The 17,910-nt window shown below is 41.1% G+C and overlaps 1 protein-coding gene across 6 annotated transcripts in view; it reads left to right on the forward strand.

Annotated features, from left to right (window-relative positions):
- Window positions 1-14,097: 14,097 nt before the first annotated feature.
- Window positions 14,098-17,910, forward strand: part of SENP5 (SUMO specific peptidase 5) — a 51,746-nt gene continuing 47,933 nt past the window's right edge. Inside the window, exons 1-3 of one of the 6 annotated variants that reach the window (XM_087965416.1) lie at window positions 14,152-14,283; window positions 14,972-15,105; window positions 16,368-16,498. The gene's annotated coding sequence lies outside the window, so the exon portion shown is untranslated. Of the gene's footprint in view, window positions 14,407-14,968; window positions 15,123-16,367; window positions 16,499-17,910 lie in introns of all 6 variants that reach the window. The other 5 variants (XM_087965415.1, XM_087965418.1, XM_087965417.1 and 2 more) reach the window with 5 other exon arrangements.

Below are 17,910 nucleotides of genomic sequence, written 5' to 3' on the forward strand. Positions count from 1 at the left end.
TTTCCATCTTCTACTTGTGAGTCTACCAGTGGTTGGCTGTTGGATGTTGTGAAAAAGAAAAAGACTAAAATGGGTTTTGGGGAAGGAAGGAAGGAAGGAAGGAAGGAAGGAAGGAAGGAAGGAAGGAAGGAAGGAAGGAAGGAAGGAAGGAAGGAAGGAAGGAAGGAAGGAGAGAAGGAGATAAATGAGGATGAAAGGCGATAAATAAAGGAAGAAAAAGAAGGCAGGGAGGGTGGGAGGGAGGGAGGAAATAAAGGAAGGAAGGAAGGAAGAAAGGAAGGAAAGGAGGGAGGGAGGATGGAAGAAGATGAAGGAAGGAAGGGTGGGAGAAAGAGAATAAATGAGGAAGATAGATAAATGAAGGAAGGAGGGAGGGAGGGAAAGAAGGAAGGAGATAAATGAGGATGGAAGGAGATAAATGAAGGAAGAAAAGAGGGAGGGAGAATGGAAGGAGATGAAGGAAGGAAGGGAAGGGGAGATGAAGGAAGCAGAGGTGGTATTCAGTAGGTTCCGACCAGTTCTGGAGAACCAGTAGCGGAAATTTTGAGTAGTTCAGATAACCGGCAAATGCCACTTCTGAACTGGAGATTTCACGGTATCCTTCCCCTGCCACGCCCACCAAGCCATGCCCACAGAACCGGTAGTAAAAAAAAATTAAATCCCACCACTGGAAGGAAGGAAAGAAAGGTGGGAGGAAGGAAGAGAATAAATAAGGAAGGTAGATAAATGAAGGAAGGAAAGGAGGAAGGGGAGGTGGGAAGGATCTTCCAGTGGCCAAGGTTGAGAAACAGTAGCCTGGAGTGCTTCCTTTCACCTCTGGTATTCTGAGCAATTAAAAAATCTCTTCTTCATTCCGACCCTAGCAAAAAGAAAAGGGGCACCCACATATCCTACTTTGCAATCCAAAACACCCCCACAGCCCTTTTTGTTGTTGTTGATGATGATGTTGTGCTCTATTGGCAGATGCAGCTTTGTGAGATGACTTCATATTACTCCCTGCGGTAAACCTACGTATCCATCACAGCTTCCCTGCTGAGTTCTGGCCTGCGAATGAGTCCCCCTCCTCCAGAGCCCGCTGTTTTGCAGAGAAAGGGTGGGTGGGAGATTGAGAAGATGGGTGCTTTATTAATCACCAGAGAATCAGGGTTGGGATCACCCTTTTAACCCCCAGCGCAAGAGCCTGCTATTAATACCCTTCAGTTTGAGACAAACAATTCCCAGGACTGCTGGATCAGGGAGAAAAAGCAGGCTCTTATTTAGTCCAAAATGAAAAGACACGGTTGTGTGAGGAGGAGAAGCTCAGCGGAGGAACATACATTCCTAACATTTCTTTCCTGATATCTTTCTTTTCTTCTGTGGCCTATGGTATCCTCAAAAGCCAAGGTCATGATTTCCTTTGAATTCTTTCAGGAGAAGCATTAAATATGAGAAGAAAACCTGGTAACCTTCAGATGTTTGGGAGTAAAAGCCTGATTCGTTTATTTTTATTTTATTTTACTTTATTATTATTTTTATTATTTTATTTTATATTGATTGCTTCATTTCATTACATTTTCTATAGCTGACCAACTCAGCCAAGTGATTCTTAAAAGTCTAAAATGCTCAAACAATTAAAACAATTTAAAAGACATTAAAACAATAATAAACAATAAAAAAACACCCACAACATAAATAAGTATAAACAGCAGCTGTGATGATTAATCAGCTAATCGTAAAACCAAGTAATGAGGCCCTTTCCATGAGGCCCAACTATCGCCGCCAGTAATAATGGGAGATTCCATTCAAAACATTATCAAGGAGGTAGGTTGTTGTATCACAACTTCTAGCATCAAGATGTTGAGACTCTTTGGAAAAAGTGCAGAAAATAGCAACAAAGATGATTAAGGGTCTGCCTTAAAACAATGAAGAACAGTTGCAGGAATTGGGTAGGGCTAGTCTAAGGAAAAGAAGGACTAGGGGTGACATGATAGCAATATTCCAATATCTCAGGGGCCACCATAAAGAAGAGAGGGGTCAACCTATTTTTCAGAGTACCTGAAGGGAGGACAAGAAGCAATGAATGGAAATTAATCAAGGAGGGATCCAACCTAGAACTAAGGAGAAATTTCCTGACAGTGAGAACCATTAACCAGTGGAACTGCTTTCCTTCAAGAAGTTGTGGGCCCTTCCATTCCCCACCATCCAGTCAGAGCTGAAGAAGCTTCCTGGATGAGAAGTGAAAAGTCTTCAAAGAAAAACAGGAGAGTCCAGTTGCCTCTTGAAAAAGCACCTTTGGGACAGGAAAGTAGGAAACCCCACTACAATTGCCAACGACTGCCTCATCCATCACAAATTTGCCAAGTTCCCCTTTAAGAGGATATAAGTCAGTGGCCATCTCTGCAATTAATGCAAAAGTTCGGTATCACAAATAAAAATCATGCAAACTTCTCATCAAAACACTCTTTGGGGTTTCTCACGTCAGATTCTTAGGAAGAGCCCACTGATGGATCACTGGTGTTTTTCTTTACGAACGATAATAATATTTTAAAAAGTTTAAACCATAAATTCAAGGAACCCCCAAACAACCTAGGAGGAGATCTAACTCCATTTCTTTTTTCTAATATTACTATTAACGCTGGGACAACCCTTGATCTGAAATAATTTTGTGGGCTCTTCCGAAGATGAGGACTCATTTCTTGCGAGTGCAGCCATGTTTTTTTTTTTTTCATGCGCCAGAAAGATGAATCTGTGGTAAATATTTATATAGGTAGTCCTTGATTTATGACAATTGGGACCAGAATTTCCATTGCTAAGCAAGGCTCTGGTTAAGTGAGTCACACCCAATGTTACAACCTTTTTTTTTTTTTTGGCCGGAGCTTTTGTTGAGCAAATCACTGGAGTTGTTAAATGATTCATGACCCTGGGATGCCGAAACCATTATGGTGGCACAGTGGTTAGAGTGCATTACTGCAGGCTACTTCTGCTGACTGGTGGCTGCCAGCAGTTCAGCAGTTCGAATCTCACCAGGCTCGAGGTTGACTCAGTCTTCCATTTTTCTGAAGTCGATAAAATGAGGAGCCAGATTGTTGGGGGGAAAATATGCTGACTCTGTAAAACCGCTTAGAGAGGGCTGTAAAGCATTGTGAAGCAGTATATAAGTCTAAGTGCTATTGCTATTTCTATTCCATATATTCAGTTTTCAGAAAGCTTTTCCAAGGGCCGTGGTGGCACAGTTTTTAGAATGCAGCATTGCAGGCAAACTCTGCCCACTGCCAGTAGTTCAATCCTGACCATCTCAAGGTTGACTCAGCCTTCCATCCTTCCGAGGTCGATAAAAATGAGGACCCAGATTGTTGGAGTCAATATGCTGACTCTGTAAACCACTTAGAGAGGGCTGTAAAGCCCTGTAAAGCGGTATATAAGTCTAAGTGCCAGTGTTATTGCTATAAATATGTCCCAATTGCCAAACCCCCCAAATTTGATCACGTGACTATGGGGATGCTGCAGAAGTTGAAAGTGCAAGGACCGCTTGCCAATCCCTTTTTTTGAGCATTGTTGTAACTTCCAATGGTCACTAAACAAGCGATTGTAAGAATAGAATATAATAGTTTACTTTATTGTCATTGCACCTCATACAACGAAATCAAACACCATCTTCAGTGCAGATCATGACCATGAAAATAAACACACACATCCTTCACCCTCCATACATTGAACCCAAAAACCCCGACACCACACCAACACTGCACTATATAGCAGAATTCAAAAGAGCTACTGCCCTGGGATAGAAGCTGTTTTTCAGCCTATCTGTCCTTGTTTTTATTATTCTGTACCTTCTCCCAGATGGTAATAGTTCAAAAAAGGGGTTCCCAGGATGAGATGGATCTTTGAGAATGTTTTGAACTTTCTTAAGGCAGCGGGAGCTATAAAGCTCTTCCAAAGTGGGGAGAGGGCAACCAATGATCTTCTGGGCAATGAGGTTAACCCTCTGGAGTGCTTCCTATCTGCCACAGTGCAATTGGCAAACCATACAGAGGTAAGTTAAAATGTATTTATTTATTTGATTTGTCAATTGCTTACAAGGTAATAGATATAAGTATAAACATGAGTAAAAATACAGGAAATAGGTACGAATAAATGGGGACAATAGGACAGGGACGGTAGGCATGATGGTGCACTTATGCACGGCCCTTACAGACCTCTGAGGAATGGCGTGAGGTTAATAGTGGTTAGTTTGAGGTTAAAGGAGTGGGGGTTAGAGGATGTAACTACAGAGTCAGATAGTGCATTCTAGGCATTGACCACTCTGTTGCTGAAGTCATACATTCTGCAATCAAGTTTGAAGCGGTTTACATTGAGTTTGTATCTGTTGTGTGCTCTTGTATTGTGGTTGAAGTTGAAGTAGTCATTGACTGGTGGAACATTGTAGCAGATAATTTTGTGTGCTACACTTAAGTCTGACCGTAGGCAGTGTAGTTCAAGGTTGTCCAAGCCCAAAATCTGAAGCCTAGTGATAGAGGGTATTCTGTTGGGAGCAGAGGAGTGTAGTGCTCTCTATAGTGCAGCGGTAGAAGGTCACCAGCAGTTTTTCATTCAGTTGTTGCTTTCTGAGAAGTCTCCGGTAGTATAATCTCTGCTTGGCCCTTTTGACCAGTGCTGCAATGTGAGCACCCCAGGCCAGGTCCTCTTTTAGGGTAACACCCAGAAACTTAAAACTGGCCATTTGCTCCACTCGGTCTCCATTGATAAGCAAGGGCTGGATGTCTGATCTGTTCGTTCTATAATCTACTATAAGCTCCTTGGTCTTATAGGTGTTGAGGACCAAGTTATTGTCTCCACACCACGAAAGCAACCGGTCCATCTCATCTCGGTAGGCAGACTCATCCAGCAGACTCATCCCCCCCGGAGATGAGTCCCACCACTGTTGTATCATCTGCAAATTTAGCAATAGTATTACTAGCGTGAGTGGGAATGCAGTCATGCACATAAAGAGTATAGAGTAAGGGACTCAACACGCAACCCTGTGGTGTACCAGTGTTAAGAATAAGGGATGAAGTGGTATGATTACCTAATCTGACTCTCTGTGAGCGGCCAGAAGGAAATCCATAATCCAAAGGCAGATTGAATTAGAAAGTCCAAGGTCCAGAAGTTTAGACACTAGTCTATGTGGAAGAATTGTGTTAAACGCAGAACTAAAATCCACAAAAAGCATCCTCACATAGCCCTCCTGCTGTTCTAGATGAGTCAGAACAGCGTGAAGAGTGGTGGCTATAGCGTCCTTTGTAGATCTATTTTTTTCTGTATGCAAACTGGTGTTTATGAAATGTACCGGTATGTGGAAGACTAGAAATGATGTTCTGGCAGACCAATTTCTCAAAGCACTTCATGATGATAGGAGTGAGTGCCACTGGTCTATAATCATTGAGGTAATTGATAAGGAACTTCTGTGGCAGCAGAACAATGGTGGAAGCCTTCAAACAAGATGGACAAGATGGACCGATTGAAGATCCTGGTAAAGACTCCAGCCAACTGATCAGCACAGTCTTTAAGCACTCGGCCAGAGATACCATCAGGACCGGTAGCCTTTCTAGGGTCCACAGCCCTCAGAATGCTCCTCACCTCCTGTTCCTCCACAATGAGGTAGGGGCTACAATTGGCTGGTGGTTGTATTTTATCTATCTCTGATGTCTCCACTTCAAAGCGAGGTCATCCTCAATATATTGATCCCAAAATTGATGCTGTTCAGTGAGAAATTTGTTAAGTGAGTTTTGCCCCATTTTACAACCTTTTCTTGCCACATTTGTTAAGTGAATCACCGCAATTGTTACAACCATCATAATTGTGAGTCAGTTGTCAAGCATCCAAATGTAAATCACATGACCGTGTGTGTGTGTGTGTGTGTGTGTGTGTGCTACAACAGTCGTAAGTGTGAAAAATGGTCATAAATCACTTTTTATCCAGTGCTGTTGTAACTTTGAACGGTGACTAAATGAACTATTGTAAGTAGAAAACTATCTGTACCTACACTTTGTTCGCAATGCAAGACACTTAAAAATAATAAGGCAGACAATCCAGCAGAGGGCACTGAAGTAATGTCATTTTTTTTTTTTGCAACTTGTATTCTGTGATAAATGCAAAAAGGATAAACTTACTTAAACTGTATTTCTTACTTTCTTTACCACTGCTCCGAAATGTGGGCATCCATCCTTGCTTAGCAGCCATATCTGGCTGGTTTGGGTGACAATAAATATCAAACACATTTCAGTGATTCATGTGCACCGGGTTAGTTTGGGGTTTTAGTTTTAGTTCAGCTTCCAAGCCGTGTGGCTTTAGAGTTTGTTTGTCTCTACAGTATATAAATCAACACCCGATATATTGTCTGCCTATTCGTGTTTGTACAGATTTGCACCACCGAATGGAATGGTGTGGGCTGCTCCCTTCTATGCTCTTGAGGAGACTAAATCTCACTGAACTCCGTGGTATGTATTTCTGAGTAAACATTTTTAAGTTTGTGCAGTCAGGCCTAATTGGCTTTCCGTGGGGAGAACAGAAAATGCAAGAGGTTAAGACACGGCGAAGCCTGGAACCATTAAAGGCACACGGGAAAAATTGAGATAGTCACTGAGTTCTTTACTAGAGTCAGTGACCAATGTTCCATCTAGAAAACCACACAGGTTAAAATGGATTAGATAATGAAAACATGTTATGCAATGAAATTTGGCAAGGGGAAAATAATAATCAAATAAACAGCCAGATCTAAATGATTAGTCTAACAGACTAAGTTTGCAAATTGTATAGATTTTATGTTATGCACAATTGCTCTTGCCAGTATCGTTTCATATTTTTTTTTTTTGAATGTGCATAAAATCTATATGACCTACAAACTTACATTAACAAAGGGTTAACTTTCAGCCAAAACCAACTCTGGTCCTGTAGTGCTGAAAGGACTAGGAAAATCCTTTGTGGAGAGATAGAGCAATAAAATCAAACTTTATACCTAAAAGGAAAAGAGAGTAGATTATAAAATAAATAAATAAAAATAATCACAGGTAAAATTTTTGTTCAGAAGGGGATAAAAATTATAGGCTGTTCCAACCTAGAGAATAATACATAAAAGTTTTCTGAAAGAAAAGTATCAAAGAAAATCTTTAGGTTCTGGGTAAACCATAAGTTAATGATGGTCTGATCCTAATTTAGAAGAACTTCTGTTGAAAAGTATTTCCATGTGATATAAAGCACACAAATACTGAATTACAGAAACATGATAAATACCAGAGACAAAATTTTAGATTTACGAATATTTGATCAAAATAAAAAAATGAGTCTCTATACAATATTTCAAACTAACCTTCTTATCTGCTGTTTTGGATGACCAGATATCTGAAGAGAAAGTCCTGTTTGCTTTCTTTGACTTTTTTTTTCTTGTAGATTTTTTGTAGATTTTCCTTTGATCAGAGCTCAAACACAAATATTCAATTTCTCCTTTCCTTTCCTTTCCTTTCCTTTCCTTTTCTTTCCTTTCCTTTCTCTTTTGATCTTTCTCCTGAAATTTTCAAAAGAATAAAGTATTTTCCATCTGTATAAGCTGGACTTGTTTGGAATCTCTATGTATCTTTCTCGCAAAATGTAGATGCTGTCTGATTTAGCAGAATATAGAGATTCTTTATTTAAAAATAAGTAAATAAAAGCCCCACCCTACTAGAAACAATCATCCATGCTTCCTTACTAAAAATGGATAATTATAATTTGCTGTCAGGCAGAAATCTATTTCCTAACTATGGTTCATTAAATAAACCATAATTGATTGAGTTCATACATGCCAAGCCACCAATCTGCGAATCATAAATGACACATGGTGTATCTTCGCATATAAAGAGTTTTTTTGACCACTGAGTGATATCACCAGAAGACTGAAAGCCCCACTTATAAATTGTCTTCTCTTGTCTAGAAAAACACAATTTTCTTGTTAAAAGGTAGAATAAGAAACTGTATGACTTGACTGCTTCTAGCTGATTAATCTGAATTTTAGGATAGGGATGTGTATTTATCTCATGCCTAAGAATCCATTGCTCTATTTCACACTTCAGAATTTTGGGGGGAAGATGTGAGGCCATTTAAAAGTTACCCACAGAAGCCAAAAAGAAAAAACGGGGCATAGTTTGTCTTCTTTTCATTAGAGAAGAACCATGAGTCCATGACTAAGTTTCTTTTGATTTTGATTTATTAATTTTAAATGGCTGCCAAGCAACAAATATTTTCTGGCTGTCTTTCAGACCAAGATGAACTTTAAAAAAATGCTAACATTACAAAATGCAGGAAGTATTTTAAATAGCAAAAAAATGTAGCTTAATAAAATTTTCAATAGTGACAATAAACAACAGCAGTTTAGATTAAAAACCATACCAAAATAGTGAGAACTTGTGAAGAGCTGGTGCCAAAAGGACTATACCATCCACCTATCCATCCATCCATCCTCTGTCTATCTTCCTATCTATCTAATCTATCATCTACCATCCATCATCCATCTACCATCTGTCTGTCTATCTCTATCCTATCAACATACCATTTCCAATTAAAAAGTTAAAAGCTATCCTTTGGTAACCCTTAACTATCTTCTTGTAGCTGTTTACTTTATTTTGCTTGATGAGGTGTATAAATAGTGTATTTATTTTTGATTTGCTTTTGATTAATTAGTCCTGTACCTTAAGTTGGTGTTGATTTTTTGGCGAGCACCAGAGGTGGAGAACTATGGCCCCTTTTGTGGACTTCAACTCCCATTCTGGCTCAGGAATTCTGGGAGTTGAAGTCTACAAGTCATAATGGGGCCATAGTTTCCCACCTCTGACATAAATATATCCTTTTCAGGATGAAGCATCCTCAGCTTGCAACCCATTCCCATTGAAATGAAATCCATCTATCTTGCTGCTGGTTGTATTCGTCTCTTCCTTTATGCTTTCCCCATCATTATGGACAGTTGTCTAGAAAAGTCCACAATGCATCAAGTATCCAAAATATGATAGTTGGATCTTGGTAATTTGTGTCTTGGGTTGATTGGTTTGATGATCAATGGATTTGTTTTCTGGCCTAACCATGGTATTCACCAAAGTTCAAAAGTGTCAAAATGTTGTCTATCCTACTTCTTCCAAGTCCAGGTTTGTCCACAAAAGGAAATCATTGCCTGCAGAATTCTGATCTTTGTAGGTGAAGATAAATCCCAGCATCTGAATCTCTTTTCACAAGGACTTCATGGGTTTCTACCAAATGCTAGTCCATGGTACATTTCGTGATTACTTGCTCCTTTATTATTCAGTTATTCAAGTCTAAAAGACATTAGTTATCTACCCCTTCAGAATCTTCATTGTCAGTTCTAAGGCTGGTTGCTATGCCTGCGTAATTTTTTGGTCTGCGATATATTTAATCTTAATCCTTTTTCACCGTGCTCCTTCGCTTTCGTTAATAAGGTTGCAGATCATTTATACACTCAGGTATCAGAGTAGTATCATCTACACAGCACAGATTATTGATGGGCCTTCCTTTAAAACCAAAGCTCATCTTTTTCTAATCAAGCTTTTCTCAATATACGTATATTCAGCACATATGTTGAATAAAAAAATAAGAGAATATTCAGTTTTGTCTCACTTCTTTGCCAACCAGACTCAACTTGTTACTAAATATGGACATGGGACAATACCTGGTGCATTTTCTGGTGTGAACAACAGAGTACAGGTATTCTCAAGTTATGACCACAATTGAAGCCAACATTTATGTCGCTAAGTGAAACATTAGTTCAGTGAGTTTGTCCCATTTTACAACTTTTCTTGCCAGAGTTGTTAAGTGAATCATTGCATTTGTTAATTCAGTAATAGGGATGCTGTAAAGGTCGTGTGAAAAATGGTCATAAGTTATATTTTTCACTGCCGTTGTAACTTGGAATGGTCGCTAAATGAACTGTTGTAAGTCAAGGACTACCTCTACATGCACAATACGATACAAGTAGTTCTCGACTTATGACTGGTCATTTAGTGAGTATTTAAAGTTGCAACGGATCTCTCTGGAGGTACTTACATTCTAGTTCTGAAGTTCTGGTAAACATTTTTTATTGAGTTATAGAGTATTGTAAAATACAACATACAAAAGTAAATAGAAGCTTGTGGTGGGGAGGGGAAGAGAAGTGAGGAAAAATAAGGAAAAAGAAGAAAAAGAAGCAATGACTTCCGACTCCCTCTGTTACAGTAAAATGAGGCATTTACATCAAATCACAACTTTTTGAAGAAGCCATTTCTATAAAGATCTATCAGTCTAAAACTGTAAAACCCAAAGTCAGAGTGTCATTCTTTTCCACATCGAGCACGAAATTGAGAAGCGGTTTCCATGAGGAAACAAAACTATTTATGTTTTTTTCCTTAATCAAAGTAGTCAGTTTTGCCATTTCAGCCAACTCCATCAACTTCTGCAACCATTCTCCCATGGTAGGAATCAAAGTGTCCTTCCATTTTTGTACATACAATGGTCTTGCTCCTATCAACATAAATAGTAACAAAGTTCCAATTTTTTTCTCCAGTTCTTTTTCCACTAGGCCCCAAAAGAAAAAGTTCTGGTTTCATTTTTATCTCCATTTTTTTACAAAAAAGAAATTGCATTAAAATATGAATCATACTCCAATTTTTTTGCTTTATCACATTCCACCATAGATAATAAAAAGTCCCTTCTTTGCTTTTACACTTCCAACATTCATCTGACATACCTTTATACCTATTAGATAACTTATCTGGTGTTAAATACCAGCAATGGTTCTGAAGTTCCAATGGCTTCTCTGACTCCAGTCACATGACTGGAGTGCTTGGGCGCTTGGCAACCAGCCTGCATTTATGACTGTTGGCAGTGTCTTGTGTTCACATTGACGTGTTTTATGACAGAAGCGGTCCACAGCGAATCATTGGTTTGCTTAACAGCTGCAGTGTTCACTTAACAATTGCTGCAAAAAAGATTGTAAAATTGGGTGTCGTGGGGTTGACCCAATTTAAAACCTCCATGGCTTGGGACCATGATAGGCAGGTTCCGTTAAGGTTAAGTCAAGGGCTATCTACACAGACCTTGTTTTCCTGTGGCCTTTTGGTACACGTCATGGCCGCCAAAATGTTTCTCACCTGTGGGGCCCCTTGAAATCTCCCAGGACCCCAGGATACCATATGGTTTTTATCTGAGAAGCACTGGAGCAGTTGATTTCTTATAATCTTTCATTGTGTTGACCTTTCCCATGTTCCTGCTTCTTGCAGTTTATGTTCCCATTGTAATTCTTTCTTTGCGGCTTTGGATTTGGGCGCTCTTGGCACACACTCCTGTTGTGCTCCGCTCAACCTTCCCAGGAAACCCTTCCCCACCGTAACCCTAACCCATCCCTAGACGGAGTAAGTTGGCCAACTGACAAGAAAAGCAACTATCCGAAAAGGATCCATAAATATATTTGACTGAAAGCATTCCCAACCAGGTCTGTGCATAAAACTCTGAAATGGGGATTCAACATTTTTATGTTCTTCTTTTGGAAGACGGATATAAAGTCATGAATGTGAAATAACATCGCTTAAACAAGGAAAGAAAAATAAAAGGAAACCTAATAAGAATGAATAACTCTATTAATGTGTTAATAAGAATTTGTTAACTGATCAATCAATAATGTTCATTAATTTGTTAATAAATAAATATCTGCAGAAGGTCACCTGTGTAAATTCTAAATACTTGCACAAATCGCCCCTATTTGATGAAATATTCAACCTGGAACCAAGTCTTAGTGAGTGAAATTGAACTAATTTAGTTTAGTTTAGTTTAGTTTATTGTCATTGCACCTCATACAACGAAATCAAACACCATCTTCAGTGCAGATCATGACCATGAAAATAAACAAAAACACACATCTTTCACCCTCCACACATGAATTGAAAACCCTGACACCACACCAACACTGCACTATACAGTAGAATTCAAAAGAGCTACTGTCCTGGGATAGAAGCTGTTTTTCAGCCTATTTGTCCTTGTTTTTATTATCCTGTACCGTCTGCCAGATGGTAACAGTTCAAAAAAAAAGGGTGCGCAGGATGAGATGGATCTTTGAGGTGGTTTTGGACTTTCTTAAGGCAGCGGGAGCTATAAAGCTCTTCCGAAGAGGGGAGAAGGCAACCAATGATCTTAATGATGTTAACCCTCTGGAGTGCTTTCATAGCTGCCACGGTGCAATTGGAAAACCATACAGAGGTGCAGTAAGTTAAGATACTCTCTATGGTGCAGCGGTAGAAGGTCACCAGCAGTTTTTCATTCAGTTATTGTTTTCTGAGAAGTTTCAGGTAGTAGAATCTCTGCTGGCCCTTTTGACCAGTGCTGCAATGTGAGCACCCTAGGTCAGGTCCTCTTTTAGGGTAACACCCAGAAACTTAAAACTGGCCACTTGCTCCACTTGGTCTCCATTGATAAGTAACGGCTGGATGTCTGGTCTGTTCCTTCTATAATCCACTATAAGCTTACTGGTGTTGAGGACCAAGTTATTGTCTCCACACCACGAAAGCAACCGGTCCACCTCATCTCAGTAGGCAGACTCATTCCCCCCTGGAGATGAGTCCCACCATTGTTGTATCATCTGCAAATTTAGCAATAGTATTACTACCGTGTTTCTCACAAAATAAGGCCGGGCCTTATTTTTTTTTTGACCCCAGAAAAAACAGCTAGGCCGTCTTCTTGGGGGTGACTTAATTTCCTCCCCCACCTAGAGCGGCCCATACGCACGTACCTCGCCGCGAGGCCGCTTCTATTGGCTGACGAAAGCTCCCCAAAGGCAGAGTCCCCAGCTGCTTCAGGGCGTGGCGTGGCTGCCCGTGTCCCCTCGCCTTTAGGCAGTCTCTTTCGGGCGATGGAAGCTCCCCAAATGCAGTCACCAGCCACTTCAATCGGCCGGTAGAAGCGGCCTAGGGGTGAGCGCACACACACACACACATACACACTCCCCTCGCCACGAGGCTGCTTCTATCGGCAGACGAAAGCTCCCTTGAAGGCAGAGTCCCCAGCTGCTTCAGGGCGAGGCGTGGTTGCCCATGTCCCTTCGCCTTTAGGCAGTCTCTTTCGGGCAATGGAAACTCCCCAAATGCAGTCACCAGCCACTTCAATCGGCCGGTAGAAGCGGCCTCGCGGCGAGGGGATGCCGATTAGTGTACATTCAAAATGACAATAAAGTTATTCTAGGTTTCTAAGTCGAAGTCTAAATGCTGCTTTGGGTGAATGATCAGAAACGAACAGGCAAACATACACCATAACCACTACAGTCCTTGTACTAATACAAACCAGCTGTCCTTTTCCTGTATTTCAGATATATTTTTCACTATTTCATAGGAAATTGGAAACAAGTGAAGTTCCCGGATAAAATCACTTGTCCTTCCTTAAAATGTCCCCTGAAACAAATTGTATTTTGAGAAAAATTAAGTACTCAGGGATAATATTTGTACTTCTAATGGGGTGTCATGCTTGCAATATTTCTGACTTCATTTCAAGAGTACTTATTTATTTACTGGTTGAATTGATATCCCAATAGGTAGGTTGGGCTGAGAGTGGCTGCCAAGTCTCAAGCTTGAGGTCAAATAAGGACTTTAATCTTTAACTTAATATTAAGATCCAATCTTCATGTTTAAAAAAACAATGCCCTCAGAAGTTATTTCCACTCTAATAAGCAGAGTTCAAATGTTTCTACAATACTGCATGCTTATGCCTTCATGTGAATCCACAAACTCCCTTTTCTAACTTTCAAATAAATGCACCACCCTTATTCAGACATTCAACATAAACACGTAACTAAGAATCGCATAAGCAGAATGCTCCGCCCACAAACAGGGGCGGGGCTTCTCATCTATTCTTTCCCGTTTTCTTATTGGACACCCGAAAGGGAGAGAAGAACCGGTTGTATCTTAGCAACGAGAAATCAATCGCGCAGGTGTACCCGTACTTTACCCTCCAAAAGACAGATTTGCTCGCGCATGCGCCTTGCTTCCTCTTTTCTATGAGAGAAATGACGGCAGCGCTTCCTCAGTTTGTTCTTTCTTTACCGCCCCGCCCCCTACCGATTCCGAGCTCCTCCTCCCTCCCTTTCGCTTGCGCACAGACGCCTGCGCAGAACATCCATCTCTCCTTCCTCTCTCTCTCTCTCTCTCTTTTCCGCCCCCCCACCTCTTTCTCCCCGCCCGTCGCTTCCGAGGTTTTGTCGCTGGAGGATGACGTAGGCCTGCTGGGGCCGGTAGCTGCCGTGTAGGTTGTGGGAGCCTGACCCACGTGAGTGGCTGCCGAGGCGGTTGCCGGGCGCTGACGCTCACGGGAGTGGGGGTGGGAGAACGGGAGCCGGGGGTTGGGGGAGACCAGCCCTTCTCGGAGGCCGGGATGCGCCCAGCGACGAAGGTACGCGCCCGACGGGCAGCGGTGGGAGGGGGCGTGGTGAGCCGGGGGCTCGCGTGCCTTCCTCCGCCGCGCTTCCTGCGTGTGTGTGGGGGGGTGGGTGGGGGGTGAGTGACGGATGGGCAGGGCCGGCTTTCGGCCTAGTGGCCCCCCCACCCGTCCTCCGGCCGGAATCCTGGGGGCGGGGAGGGGTTCCCGGGGGAAGTGGGGAGGGGATATTGTCCCCTTCGGGGGAGGGATTCCCTGGGTGGGGGGCGAGGATGGGCGTCCATTGAGGGAAGCAGCTGCCTCCCCGGGGAGGGGGGGCTCTGTGTTCCCAAAGGGCTTTGATTCGGGTCAGCTCCAGAGACTCGCCTCGGCCCGTTTCTAATGAAATCTATCCGGCGGAGGAACACCTCCCTTCCCCGGTTCCGATGAACTCGATAAGCCGGGAGCGCGACCGTTTCTTGGGTTCGATTTTTAAGGGGCTCACAAAAAAAAAAAAAAAGCTCCGAGGGACTCGAGGCAACAAAACGAACATGCCCCCCCCCCCAAAAAAATACAGTCTTTCCCTCTCTTTCCTCAGTAGAATCCGAAGGTCCAGCCATTTAAGAACCTGATGCAAAAAAAAAAAAAGTCCTAACGCTGGTTTATTGTGACCTCTGTTTATTTACGATACTCGCTGCCAAATTAAATCCCACCTGCAACATTTTTTAATGGTTTGTGCTCTTAAGAGGTATGTTGTGGTATCAAGGAACTGATTGGAACTCTGACACAAAACACTTCTGGTTTAGCTCTGGCCTTCTCCTTCAGTAATGTAATGTTTTCGCTTAGAAAAGGCACCCCCCCCCCTTAAATAACTGGTAGCCGGAATTTCCTGCATAGAAATAATACTTAGACTTACATACTGCTTTATGGTGCTTTATAACCCTATGCAGATCTGTTTCATCCAGTCATCTGCAGGAACTGGAACTTTCCCATAAAGGAACTATGCCTAAGAACATACAAAGAAATCAGAAATTGACAGTGAAGGTTAGAGCTCCAGAAAGGAGTGGCTGTATATGCATGCTGGGGAGTGTTAGGGAAACTAAAACAGATTGTGAATCAGTGTTGACTATTGAGATTTCTTTTCCCCATGGTGTGGAGAAAATAAGTGTGGGAAAGGGTGTGAAAATAATGATACATCTAATTTCAGAAAGAAGATTCAGAGAATATAAACACACGCTTATATAAAAGCATATTTTCAATTAAGGTAACAATAAAAGAAATGTTTCATCTAAGATTTTCCAATGAAGAAAGTATCAGAATAGGAGGTAGTTATATATCTAAGAAAGCAGGGGTAAGCACAGTAGAACAAAGCTGCTTTAAAGACATACAGACAGAGCTGTATATCTTTTCTGAAAATCCTTATTAGAATTAAACCTGAAGAAAAGGGAGTACATATTCAGGCTGCAAATTGTACAGAGATAAGTTGCTGATGCCAAGCAGGTTTTTTTAAAAAAAACAACATTTTTTTTCACAAGCTGTTTGGAAATACTTGTATTTTTTTTCAAGGGCAAGCACTTTATTCCTCTTGGCTGCATGGGAAAACACAGACCTGTTTAAGACACTTAGGTTCAATGTGTTTTAGTATAGTTACATTCAAGGAGGAACTAAAATCCAGATCCTGTCCTCACAATATTTGAGTTATTAAATAAAACTGATGATCAGGGTTGAAATTTAAATCAGACATTTAATTTATGGAACATGCTTCCACAAGTTATGCTGACAGTTGCTCAATGGGATTGAAGGCGGATGAGACAACCTGTAAGATAATGCTGGTAGAAGCTCCTAGTCAGGAGAAATCTCTTTGTGCCTTGTTTGTGGTTCTCAACAGACACCTGATAGATCACTATGGAAGGTGGTGACTGATGTTGATCTGCATGGATGGTTGGCCTGATTCCACAGATTTTTACACTGCTCAGAAAATGTAAAAAAAAAAAAAGCCATTTTCATATTTCAGATGTCTTACCAAATCCAATGTGAAGAGAGAGAACTGATATAATAGTCACTGGTGAATATGCGTGCTTGTACTGATTATATTGACATACTTAAGAAGCTGGATAAGAATAAATGGGTGAGTGTTACATTGGCAGCTTATGGTTACGTGGAAACAACCGTCTTGATTGTTAAATGGCTGCAGATGGAAGGGTGGGAAGCCTAAAGATTTCATTACATTATAAAATTCCGTTAGCCAAAGAACAGAATTATTTTGTAGGTAGAGGAACCTAGATATGCTTAGGATCTGGCTTGTTGGACATTATTTTTGGGACAGTCTTTCCACCACTGTTTATTCTTTTCCCCTAGCATAAAGAAAAGTCTGGCCAGGAGAACCAGACAGGGATTTACCAGATGCTGATCAGTTTAGATCTAAAAACACGGAGACTCTCAAGTTCATAGTGCATTAAGTCAGTGGTTTTCAACACGGACCCTCTTTAAATACTTTTGTGGCCACGGACCACCAAGACCTAATTCAAGATTTAAATCATAACATTTCTTCAAGCCTTTTTCGGACCTGCTGTGATGATATCACACCTGTGGACTACAAGTTGTGAGCCTTTGCATTTAATTAAACAAAGGACTGCATCCTACTCTTGTGTATGTTGAAAGTGGTATTGCAGGGAAGAGCGCAGTGCTGGTAAATGCACTGTGTACTGCTTGCCTTCATAATCTGAGGTCTGGCATGTACTTACAAGTCAGATTTATCTGACTTTGGGACAATGTCTATGTTGCAGCATATTTTAGGGTGTGACAAGCTTGTAATTTAGCAATTTTAAACAGGCTAGTATTTAACAGCTTCCTGACACAGCCATAGGCAGTTGGGAAAGTGATGCAGGGGAGTATATGGAGTTCCATGCTGATGAATGAGTTGGCTGGAAAAACAACAGATCCTTCCTCTGGTTCCTTTGCCATTTGCACAGGGAGAAATTCTTCCTCTGCAACCAGCAGAGAAAGATCAGACATTCCATCCTTTAGAGGCTGGTTACTTCTTTGTTAACATCTTGCAGGCTATAAATCTGTGGTCTTATTTTTAAAGTGGAGTTTAGAATGTTGACAGAAAGCCTTTTGTGTGGGGTAGGAGACAGGCCTGTGACATTGAGGTATGGCTGGTAGTGGTAAGAAATCTGAAAGATGTGGATCCTGGTTTCTGCAAATTTGAATGTAGCCTATTTATCACGTTGCTGGAAAAACGGTGTGTTTCAATGCCAGGATGGCTGGAATTTAGTTTTATAAGGATGAGCTTATAAAAGTGAGTGAGCTCTCCTTTTCTACAGAAAGTGATGTCATGAAATCATTTACAGTTGAGAACAATGAACTTAAAATGTACAGATCTCTCCTCTGCCAGTGTAATATTTTGGGGGGGACGAACAGAAGAACAGAATAGAACAGAATTCTTTATTGGCCAAGTGTGATTGGACACACAAGGAATTTGTCTTGGTGCAAATACTCTCAGTATACATAAAAGAAAAGATACATTCATCAAGAGTC

The sequence above is a fragment of the Notechis scutatus genome, chromosome 4 (assembly GCF_049901735.1).
Source record: "Notechis scutatus isolate UNSWTSFEM ecotype Mainland chromosome 4, rNotScu1.2, whole genome shotgun sequence".
NCBI lineage: Eukaryota > Metazoa > Chordata > Lepidosauria > Squamata > Elapidae > Notechis > Notechis scutatus.